The sequence below is a fragment of the Atta colombica genome, unplaced genomic scaffold, assembly GCF_001594045.1.
Source record: "Atta colombica isolate Treedump-2 unplaced genomic scaffold, Acol1.0 scaffold92, whole genome shotgun sequence".
Taxonomy (NCBI): domain Eukaryota; kingdom Metazoa; phylum Arthropoda; class Insecta; order Hymenoptera; family Formicidae; genus Atta; species Atta colombica.
Genome location: NW_017259586.1, coordinates 1461925 through 1474951, shown reverse-complemented (window position 1 = coordinate 1474951; position 13027 = coordinate 1461925). Strand labels below are relative to the sequence as shown.

At 29.6% G+C, this 13027-nt stretch overlaps 1 protein-coding gene across 4 annotated transcripts in view; it reads right to left on the bottom strand.

Annotated features, from left to right (window-relative positions):
• LOC108693558 (leucine-rich repeats and immunoglobulin-like domains protein 2) overlaps positions 1-13027 on the bottom strand; it is a 119425-nt gene that overhangs the window by 36529 nt on the left and 69869 nt on the right. For 2 of the 4 annotated variants that reach the window (XM_018202561.1, XM_018202562.1), the window contains exon 2: positions 12610-12679. The exons of the other annotated variants lie outside the window; for them this stretch is intronic. The gene's annotated coding sequence lies outside the window, so the exon portion shown is untranslated. The remainder of the gene's footprint in view (positions 1-12609; positions 12680-13027) is intronic. 4 annotated transcript variants of the gene reach the window in all.

Sequence of the window (13027 nt, the reverse complement as noted above, 5' to 3'; positions counted from 1 at the left end):
TATATATCATATATATATATATATCTGTCTAGATAGATACATAAATTATTATGTATATAAAGAATGAACCTTCTAATTATTTCAGAAAGAATAAAAAATAAGTTAATAATCAAGATTTATGCTTTCTCGTTAAAGAGAGTAAATAAATAATTTTTTAATCTCTTTTATCACAATATATAGCTTAGAAATGATAAAAAGTTTATGATTGGATTTGAGTTTTAATAAATTCAAGACCATTAATTTATGTTAGAATCAAGTTATAGTACATTATATGATAAAACTTTTAACTGGATCCACAGTTTTTTATTATATCCGTTGCATAAAGTATTGTTTGTTAACACAGATTTTATTTCTGTGCGATTATATAATGAAGAAAAACTGAGAGATCAATGCTGTAACATATATGTTGTGAATTTGAGTATTTTTTGTTTATGCAAAAAATCACAAAAATTATCGTAAAATCGTGGTCAATTGAATTTAGCTTGCATGACTCGAGTTTGCAGATTCAAAAATGTCGTATTTTCATCAGTGCACCAAAGCCTGCTCTGTTTGCTAACGTTTCGGCGAAGTTGTAAACCGGCTGGATACGGTCGCATACACTTTTCTCGCTTGCATCCTGTTAAATATTTAAGCAGACATCGTCCGGTGCTCACACAAGTTGTACGTAGCGAGACTGACAAGACCTTTCCTGCGCCACGCAAATTGAGCCCCGAGGGTGTCGTTAAGGTGAAAATTGGAGAGCACGAACGAAGATGGTTCTTCATCTCGGAAAGATACGTTTAGCAAAGCTGACTGTAATTTCTCTGACTTTGTTATTGCAATAGAAATAAAATAGAGGGGCGCCGTTGCGCAGGAACGATTAGCTTCCTCGTCAAGTCGGTCATCTCTGTTTATGCAGGTTGAGCACCTTCTACCATTTTACGTCGGATTCACACAAATAATGTATTCTTAATTGACTTGTCAGCCGACTGATTTCTTCTGTGATGCAGTCAAGGATCGTTACGCTCCCTCACGAACTCGCATATTCCAAGCACGTGTCACAAACATTACACGTTAAGGAAACTTGGTCTTGCAGAGAGGAGATCGTTATAGTATAATATGCGTAATTTCTCCGGACACATATAGAGTTACCTTGAGATGATGCTGGAATGAACGTAATTAGAATATATTTAATCGGTTCATATTCATGTCTTGAATATTTAATGAACTTCATTTTTAATGAACAATGTATTTTTCGCCCATCAAATGCACAATAAGAAAAAGTATAAGAATCCATAAGAAAAGAAATCATGCTTATTGCAATTGGTATATGTATGAAACGAAATTTTCATTTCATTGATAAATTGACTTGATACTTTATCATTTCAATTATTAAACTAGTCCCGTAGAAAAAATTTAATAATAAGTCATATATGATAGCATCTAACATTAAGATTTATGATTTCTTTGATCATTAATATTAGGAAAATGCACAGCAAAAATGATATTACTATTTTATATCGCAGTTTGAAAAAAGAAAGAAGAGCACGTTTTATTCGAATAATTATTTCTGTTTCAAGCGCATCATGCAATTATACGTTATGCTCGCAGTTATACGTTATTCATTCAATTAATTATACAGACATTCTTTGAATAATTCAGTGCAATTACTCATCCCAATAATTACTGATGAACGAAACAGGGATATGATAATCTGCTGAAATGTTTCTAGGAGAAATTGAAGATTCTAGAGGGAGATAAATAAACGTACGACAGAGAAGTTCAATTTTGAAATGCATTTTACGTAAATCGCAGACAAGAAAATTGAGGCACACGCGACCGCCACGTCTGGCGCATGGAGCCGTTCGGAACTTTTTAATTAACGCTATACGATGACATTATTTATCGCATTGGATCCAAGTGGACCCCTATAGTTTTATTATATACATATGCGCAGAATTAACATGGCGCATGCGTCTCGGTCAAATGAGAATTCACTTCCGCCTCATTTATCTGAATAATAGAACATGCGCGATATGAGTTACGTCCCGTCTGTTATAATTGTGGCGCAAGCACTGTATCTTCCTCGATGCACCAATAGCGCTGTTTATAATTTGGCCGCGGCGATATTGATCGATATTATGTTGACGTGCGATTTTTTGTTTTTAAAGCAATTTCAATACACAATTACGGCAGTGGAGCTTGCAGCAATCGATGAGAAAAGAGAAAGGGAAAGAAAAAAAAACGGCTCGTGTCTCACCCCATTTTAATGTTCCTCAGTTATAATTACATCGTTCTTTTTTTTTTTATTAGGAAAACCAGCGATTTTAAAAAAGCTGCTCTAAAATTTAGACGGGAGCGTTGCTAAATGTGTACGTACTAGTCGCCTAAATTTCGTTCGTCGCCTAAATATTTTATATTACTTAATTAAAAGCAATATTTAGTAACAAAAATTGAACAACTTAAATCTCTCTCTCTCTCTCTCTCAGTTTGTGTGGTTTGACAGTTTAAAAAATGTCATAAATGATATTAATTTTAAATCACTTCATGCAGATGATAAATAATGTCACATAATTTTATTCTAAACTTTTATATTTTTATAAAAAAAGATATATTGTAGATTAGTTTACATTTATTGTATATACATATATTTGTAGTTACTATATATTATAAAAATTCGAAATCAATATTTTTATAAAATCCATTAAGCTTCTTAAATTGTATACTACAAAATGGAACTGATAATCGACAATAATATCTAAAATTAATAATTGATAATTGAATTAATAATTGAATTATTGATGTGAATACAAATGTCAATTGTAAAAATAAATTCAACCTAGTTTTTATTTTAACATCCATACGTTTTTGTTATTCTTATTTATTATTAAATATTTGATTTTTTTCTTTTCTCATTAAATTAAAATTAGATATTAATGATTCCTTTTGTTAATATTATATTTATAATTTTTTTTATTTATAAACTGATTAATACTTTTAAAGATAATGGGATTTATACAATTGATTCTTTGAATCATATCTTTTACAGATTTTTTATCACAAAGACATAATAAATTAATTTTTTATTGTTGGAAAATTAAATATGTAATATTAAGCTACAATCTTCAGTACATTCATTTGCGTACAAATCAGTACTACATAAAAAATATAATTAAAAAATTACTAAGAGGTATATATTGGCAATTCTCCCCTATCTTTAAGACTCTTATTTATTTATTTACTCAGAAGCAGAAAGAGACTACGCAAAAATTTTTGCAAACTATATTAATAGTTCAAATGTTCAATAAAACAAAGTACGAACTTAAATCGATAGAGAACCGTCTTACAAAATATATTGAAAATTTTCTGTTTCGTTAATAAATAATCACATAGTTAGAAATGAATTATGCATACAGTAAAAGATCAAGTATAAGACATATTTATATGACTACTAAATTAATAATGATGATTTAATACCTTCTTTTCAGTTAGAAAATAAAATTAAATGAAACGAAAAGATATAATTTTTTTTATATAATTTTATCTTAGATCATTAATTGCTATTTTATTAAAAATTTTTTTACTTAAATATACTTTACAAGAATTTTTTGCATCTAATGTCATATAATGTCATAATCTAAGATAGTAGTGGTTAGGAGCCTTAAATAGTTTAAATACAGAGTATTTGGTAAATTTAAAACTGAGTTGTTAAGTTAAAAGAAAGAGGAATCGTTTACTTACTAATTTCCAATATTATGATAGTTAATTGTAAGTTTTAAATTAAAGTTTAATTAAATCGAAGACTTCAAAATTAACTAATAGATATTGTTTTGTTGTTTATTTTGCTTTAATTGAAAACACAGCTCGCATTATTTAAGAAATTAAAACTTTTTATCCAAAGTTAATTATCCTTGTGCGAAGAACTCTGTACTTTCTTGTTTCTCTTTTTTTCTTGCCTTAACCGCGATCCGGCGTCGTTTTCATTCATTTTCTTCTACAAATTACGAGAATCGGGAAATAAATATCGGCTTACGCGTAGGTATTGCGAGATTGCTCGTTGTTTGGTCAACCGCGAAATGTATCATACACTAGTCTCAGCGTGGTTTCATTTTTAGATTAGTTTTAAAGTGCTTTGCATGTGTGAAGGATAGACTAAGTGAGACCAAGAGAATGGAAAGGAGAAAGAAAAAGAAACAAAGGTTGGGAGTGAGAAACCCAGAGAAAAGGAGTAAACTGCGAAACCGCCGCGACTGTAACCGCGGCGGTGGCGGCAGCTGCGATTCGTCGACGAGATACGTTATACTTTGCTCTGTGGATTAAAAAACATTCGTGCTTTTTCATGCGCCGCTATCTGCGCGCGACAATAAACGATGAAATATGTAGCCCGGCATGTGGTTCTTTAAAACCCAGCTCGTGCTGTGCTAAATTATCCAAGCGAGGTTTGCATTTGCCGTGCGCGCGACAACCGTCACATGCGAGATCGATATAAGCCTAGTTTTTTTCGGGCTGTTTCGTATGCGAACCGTAAAGATACTTTTTCATGGAACCGATTTGATGGCTCAGGGCGATTTATGGGCAATAACTTGGTACATGTTAATATTTCAAGAACATTTTTCGCATTTTAAGGCTCAAACTATATAATTGATACTTAAATCACACGCTACTCGTGTATAATGCGAAAGAATTACATAAAAAGAATAAATAAAAGGAAAATTATACAAGGAATAAGTTGATTATATGTATTTTTGGTAATGGAGTTTTTTTAACACTTTGTAATCGTATTTTTATACTTTCCATTCCACAATCTGGATCTTTTTTGTCCAGCCCAAATCTTTTTATTGTTCTAAAAATGTGAAATAATTTAAGATAATTTTTCCACATCTCTATTACATTACCAGTCTTTAAATGTTATTTAATAAGAATTGAAATTTTAGCAAAAATAGATATAAAATTTGAGAATAAAATTTATTCATTTATGCTAAAAAAATACAAAATGGCAAAATTAATATACTTATAAAATTTTTATCTTTAAAAAAAAGATTCTTTTTCATTCAGAAAGTTAAATATTTATTTCTACACATTTGGAAACGGAACATTAACAGAATATTAACGGAAAAGTTTAATCTACATATTATCTATATAATATCGTTTAACATCTACCTGTGTTGTATATAGTCCCATTAATCTATTTACTATTGTACATCTACTACGTGTAAATTGCGTGTATATCTACTACGTGTAAATTCATGTGAAAGTTAGACCTCGATTGTTTGTCTAGATATAAAAATAGACGTCCAAGTGCATAGTGTATGCCATATACAACACTGTATGAGACTCATATATAAAGCTCTTTCTCGGTGACTTATTTACTCGCTTTTGTGACCGATATATCACGATATTACGGGAAAGATAAGTCGACTAAAGAATACTCACGAAGATAAAATTCCATAGATTTCATGCAAAAAGAATCGTATTGACAGAAATTGAAGCACGAAGAAAATAAACTATAATTAAATTTGAATATTATTATTTATATGAAAAGAATGGGTTTGTTGAAGTATCTAAAATTTATATAGCTAAATATAAATCTGAAAATAATTGGATTGGACCATTAAAATAATTATGTAGTAAAATAATTATATTCAAACTAATTGGTAAGGTAGTGCTACATAATTCGCAAATCGCAAAATGTAATTTACAAACGCAAACGCAGAATAAAAATTTGCATTTATTTTTTCATTGCGTACGATTAGTTTTCATCTACATGAAACCGCACGCAAGATACACGCAGATAAAAACTAACCGCACGCAATGAAAAAACAAATACAAATTTTTATTCTGCGTCTGCGTTTGCAAATTACATTTTGCGATTTGCGAATTATCTAGAGGAATCTTAAGACTGTCAAAACATTTTACATGCAGCATTACTCATCATGCTTAAATTTCCTACATAAGTACTTTGATGATTCAACAAAATTATTTTCAATGTTCTGTATCCACTTAAATTTTTAGATACTTTACAGCAAAATCTTTCTTTCTATTGATATCAACTTTTAAAGGTTTTATATGTGCATGTATTATATATGTATATGCATAAAAAATTTATACATGGGATGTCAAGCAGGTCATCTCTCTTCCCAAAATTTGATGCAACGAAAAAAAACGTTTAAGATCTCAAAATATTCGCACATTTGTGTTTTGAATGAAACACGGCCTTTTGAAAAATTTAATATGACGGCTCAATTATGATATCTAAAATCCGCAAAAGTCACGAATATTCTTACAACATCGTCGATTTAAATGCGAAAACTTATCGAAAACTTAACGAATCGGTTTGAAAATGATTATTATAAATGATTGCGAACCTAAAGATAGAATTATAAAGTTCAACATGACGGATTTCGAATCAATACATAAAACTTAAAGTGTCATAGTTCATAATTGTTTATGTCGAGTCTAATATTTTACAGCGATAATTGATTCAATTGGCATCAGAGTATCGCATTACTTGCAAGTGATAAGTATAACTTATAAAATCAATATTGCAAGAACTTGTAACAATCTCATTGCAACTGATTTTTCGAAAAAGTAAGGATGTTTTGATACATCAAATGATTCGATTTCATTTTTACTTTATTTTTTATTTTATTATATTTTATAATTCTATCTCTAGGTTCATAATCATTTATAATAATTATTTTCAAATCGATTCGTTAAGTTTTCGCATTTAAATCGATGACATTGTAAAAACATTCGCGACTTTTTCAGACACCATATCATATTTGAGCCGCCATATTGAATTTTTCAAAAGACCATGTTTCATTCGAAAGTACACAAATGTGCGAATATTTTGAGATTTTAAATTTTTTTTTTTTTTTTTTTTTTTCAAATTTTATGTCAAATTTTGGAAGAAGAGATGGCCCATTTGACGCCACATACTGTATGTGTGTGTGTGTGTGTGTGTGTGTGTGTGTGTGTGTGTGTGCGTGCGTGCGTGCGTGTGTGTGCGTGTGTGTGTGTGCGTGCGTGCATGCGTGCGTGCGTGCGTACATGCGTGCGTGCGTGCGTGCGTGCGTGCGTGCGTGCGTGAAAACCAAGATAATCAATGTTAGCATGGAAATATCACATATTTCTGCAAATGAAAACGACTTCAGATTGTATGATTGCACGACATAACCGTACTTTGCAGACTATTATTCATCTCTCTTTGCACGAATATTATTTATTCTCTTTTTATGGTATTCCAATTAAAATATTTCGCTAAGTTAAGAGAGATGAAAGTACTTCGTACATATATGCTATTTGAAAAAAAAAACTAGACCATACTTTTATTTTTAAGGACAAAGGTTGAGTTTCCGCCGCATGCATATTCAAACATTATTACGAAATGTCGTTTATTATCTGATATTTATTTATTCTCTAGATTTCTTTTATAAGGCCAATGAAAGCGAATCTAATTTTTTCTGCAACCTTCTCGCTGCTGTACGCTTTAATGTACAAAAGAATGTCGTTGGAGCACCAGTATGAATCAATGAGGAACATTTGCAAGATTATGAATTATTTTATATGATGTACATACATATATGTATACATATATTTCGATTTTTTAAAATTTTCTGTAATATTAATACAGTTACATTTGAATCGGTACTTGAAGATAGAACATCGTGATAATTTAAGTTGCCTTCTTGGATCTATGTTAATCCGCCTTTACAACGTCGGATCGTAGTAAGACCGTACACACCACGTACTGTGTCCTAATTAGTCTTAAATTGACTGTCGTGTATATACTACAGTAATCTGGTATTAATGCATCTGCTTAATGGGTTTGGTCCAGATTCATTTTAAGCAAATATTATCTCAAAATATTTGTATTTCTTGTTAGTATTCGTGAATGTAAATTGTCCAAACAAAAAAGAAAAAGGTGCATAAGCAAAAAAGAAAAAACTGCATGATCAAATGAAGATAAATAAAATTAACATAATCTTTTTGCTTTTTCTTGCCTTGGCATTTTAATGGCTGTATACCGATACAGCCATTACTTCGTTTACCGATATGACAAATACAATTTTTGGATATTAAAGTTTGCAATCATATAATACGAATCTAAAATTTTATTTTTTACGAATATTTTCATTTCTAAAATATTATTTGTCTATTATTTATCTATTAATGTCACTGATATTTATAGTACCAGAATTTAAAACAAATTCACGAGTTCGAAAAAAAAAATATATTAAAAACAGATACAGAAAAATTAAATAGAAAAATCTATTTTTAATAATTACTTGTACTTATATATATTTTATATGCAATTGTGTTTAATTTAATATAACAAAATACGTAGTAGTTGTGTATAAAACAGAGTTATACAAGCTTTAATTAAATGTCAGTAACAAATTATTGGTTATTAAATATATAATTGGATAAGATTTAATTATAGATTCCTTGTGCAGTAGCATGTATCCATTTCTTTATGTCGATCAATTCAATTTTTGACATATTTTTCACGCGAGATGATTGAACAGACAAACCGCGTATTAAACTTTCAATCCAATCTCTCTACATAAATAAGTGGACGAAGAATTTTTCTCCTATTGTTAACAAATGAAGTGTGCGCCTCATGGCATCAATAAGTAACATGGCAGATTGATGCTGCAAAGAGGTACAAGACAATCGAAACTTTTGTTCGAAAAGCTTTGAAACTTTAGATTTCTAGGTATCGAACAATATGACTCTTCCGCTGAGGTAAAACCGATTCGATTCTCCGCGATACATTGTTCTACAGAGAGTTTTGCCATTTACAAGCGTACCCCGGAAGAAAAGTGCAATTTCCTGTAGCCTGAAATATGTAGGTGCGCTTTGTAACACCTATGATCTACATCATACAGCGCATATAACATCATAAAAAACACAAATATTTATATAAAAATTTACAATAAATACGCGATGCATGATTTACGATACGTAATGTGTATTTTATGTATTTGTAACATGAATATCCACATACTTAAACGAACTCCATCAACTTGGTGCATAATTACTTTTACTAAGTCGTTTACTAAATCGACAATAATAATAACGCTTTACAGAGTAAATTAACAATTTTATTTATAGCGATGTGCACATTCTCATTATTGTTACTGAACCATCGTACTATGTTAAAGTACTATGTTAATTAATTCTTTCATTATTTGATAAAATTGCATCATCAATAACATTATCATGAAGAATAAAACAAAATTAAAATTATTATAAATCACTTTATTGATTATAATCGCAATAAAAAATTTACATTATTCTTATTGCAATTATTAAAAAAGCTATTTCAATGTTATTTTGAAATATCGATGGAAATATTTTCGACAAAATGTCGGAAAAAAATATTTAAAAAAAGGAAATATAATAAATGGAATGTATGCAATATCTGCTGTTTACATGTTTTTGTTTTTTTTTTTTTTAATTTATTTTCTATTGGAAGGTGTTTCTATTATCGAAATTTTTGGATGATTTCTATAATTCGAGACAATAATTGCCACATCACAACTTATAATATCCAAAGGTATATATATAATTGATGTTGAATTTTTGAAAGAAAGAAAAAAAAAGAAAAAGAGAAAAGAACAAAAAGAGAAATATGTGTAAAGGCTTGTTCCTACTAAAGCTGATTATTATTAGTTAAGTATAAGTTACTGATTTTTTCTCAAGATTAGGAATGTTATTTTTATAAAAATAATGTGTTATCGTTACAGTTACTTTTTATAAAAGTAACTCATTACCATTACTTGATAGTAATGATAAAAAGTTATTATTATTTTTACTAATCATTAGAAAATAACGATTCATTATTCTTATTTTACTTTTTTGTAAAGCAAAAATGACATTAAAATTATATTATTTAATAATCAATGTAACAATCAATATTTATTACTACTTAACTTTTTTCGACCGTATTTTTTAATATAAAGTCCATAGCACCATCTTTTAATTTTGCATCTACTTTCCTATAGAAAGATTTTTAATTCCGTTCAGTCAATTTGAAGATTTTTACACGAATGTGATGTCGGTAATTTGGTCAGCATTCCTTTAATAAATGTGAAACACGCATGTGGTGTCACAAAAGCCGTGTTTCGCATAAGTTCCTTTCGGTAATCCGATCTTCGCGTAGTTCATAAAACATACTGTTCATCCATTAATTTCACCGCGTGTACTCCAGAGCTTCAACTCTGCGAAATATATTCCACGTCAGTTCGTGTATACACTTGGGAGGAACAGAGCAAAATCAGAGAGTTGCAACGTAGGTACTCCGACGGATTTACGTGGACAAACGCAATTGTAATAAAATCTCCGCGACTGTACCCTGACAGTACGACGAACTCGCTCTCGATTATTGTTTCTAGAATTTCATTCATTACATGGCGGTACTGTCCATCGATTCGCGATATCAAAGTATACATGTTCGATGTTCCACTACAATTCCTCCCACTTCGATTAACGTCAGTTAATTAACATGGCATTTAATGTAAAATCACGTTACACGCTTTGAACGTTCGAGATCTATACGTGGTGTAGTTTGCAACGAATACAAATTTAGAAACGAATGATTTATCGCGCTTTCTACGACTACAACGCATAAATGCTTCGTAAAACTATTCGTAAAAAATTCGTAAAAAAAAAATAGGTGACATACGGATGAACGATTTTTGATAATTACAAACATTCCACGCAAAACAAAAGAACTGTAAGCCGAACATTGTTCGATTTCGTGTAGAATTTCCAATATCGGGTCGCGAAAGAGTTTTGTTCGACCTTTTTTTTCGTGTTCAGCGCTGGAATAAAAAAAGGTACTCGGCGCTTCATACGAAATTAAATTTTTTCTGAAGCAACGCATATAACGAAGAATTCCAACAGTAGTCGCGTATTTATGTTCATAAATCTTTTGCGTAAACAGCGAATGCAACACGGTTTAATATGCATGCAAAGCATTTTTATTGTTCTTTTGATATTCTTTATATTAGTCTTTATTATAATTCTAAAATATTCTAAAAATTCTAAAAATTCTAAAATATAAAATTTTATCTATGATTACTTGCGATTCAACGAACATTATTTTCATTAGAAAAATTAATTTAAGTTTATTTGTTATCTATCCCAATTTATCGTTTCAAATAAATGCAATTCTAAAATATTACGGCATGATGCAAAAAAATGCAACAGCAAAGAAACATAGATCAAAAAGTAATTAGATAGTGTTAGTAATTTTTTACTTAAATAGATTTTGCAATTATAAAATTGCATACGCCACATAACTATAAAATCGTGTTATCTCCGCTTTGTTGTATTTTAAAAATCTCACTTTATTGTTCTCCTCGTTTTGTTTTTTATCAGCAACATTTTCAGGATAAATCACTTAAATTTTTGTTGTAAACAATCCAGTGTATATAAAGAGCTTCTTTTCATGTTGCTATATTTGTTTGTACTTTGTTTCTTCAATTTCTTCGACCGTGAAAGTGCATTTGTCTGCCAATGGAGAAATAGATGTACAATGTCTTTCTGGACTATTCCGTGAAGATTTCATTTTCTAGTTCGTCGGACCGATACCTTCGTCGTTCTTATTGTGTTACTTTATTTTGTTAGCCCTTCAAATCGTATTTTCGCAGAGATGAGTAACGGAGAGAAAAAAGGCGTAACGTATGTGCATAATAGAAAGCTTGCTTCTCTCTGTACTCTTCTTGTGAATTATTTCGAGACTATTAGACAAATATTAGTTGGAAATGTATATAATCTCAAGTACAATTATTTCCTTTGCATTTGTTTATTTTAATGAAATGTATATGCCTTTCAATATGCTTTCATTTACGTTTCTGCTAATTATTTCGCAAGCGCGTATATCATCACAAATAAAATTTACGAGTAGAAGCCGCACCCTTTGTCATGCATTATAATCGTAATTTCTTTGTGATGGTTAAAACATGCGGAAATATACGTTTATATAATTTTTTTACATTAGATATAATAACGATGCAAAATATAATAGAAACTATTTTTTTATCTTGACATTTTTTCAATTGTCAAAATATAAATTACGTACCTATATGTAAAATAATGATTAATATTTCATTTAAAAAATGAAAATGATGACACACTATGATTCTTCTCAAATATTATTTTTCTTCCATTAACATTAATAATAATAAATTTTTAAAAATTCATTCTTTTTTTTCACAAGTCTGATAAAAAATTATTCTGATAGATTCTTACAATAGAGCGCTAAGAAGGTTTATAATACAATCGAAGCAATTAATAAAAATACATATTTATATTATTATATATAGAATCGAAAATAAAAAATTACAGAAGTCATATAAATCTGTTTGCGGTATTTGTATGTGGTTTGCGTAATCCATTTGGTAAGTATATTTCATGTAATTTATGTGGACGTGTTATTATTGTATTTCACTGAACACTTGTCATAATATATTACGATCATTGTACAAACTAATTCCCATATATTATATGTTTAACCTTTCAGATGTATGTAAAACAAGAATTGTATATCGCAACAATGTGCTTATCTCATTCGAACTCACGACAATATATTATTTTATATGTGGCGAAATATTTACTCACCGAATATTACGGGTGTTTCTCATTTAATGGAATCCTGCCAGTTGAAGCTTACATTCTGTTTGGTACGTACCTGCAATGAAAAGGATTGCACAAATGGAACCAGAATGTACAATACAATAATGCGACGTGCATTATTTTGAAGCTTCAATTTAAAAGCTCACTCAATAAAAAAGAATACAATGCGACTGCAAATTATACAATGTTGAAAGTTGGAAATATTTTAGAACAAACTTTTAAGAGCAGTGGAAACACTGCTTCGAAAATAATTATTTGGTAAAATATTTTCACAATTTCGTGTGCGTGAAAATAAAATATAATTTATATGTTTAGTATGAAATGAATACTTTTATATATATATATATAAGTGTAGTAAAGGTACCAAAAAAAATCAAAAGATGCGAAATATATATATATATAT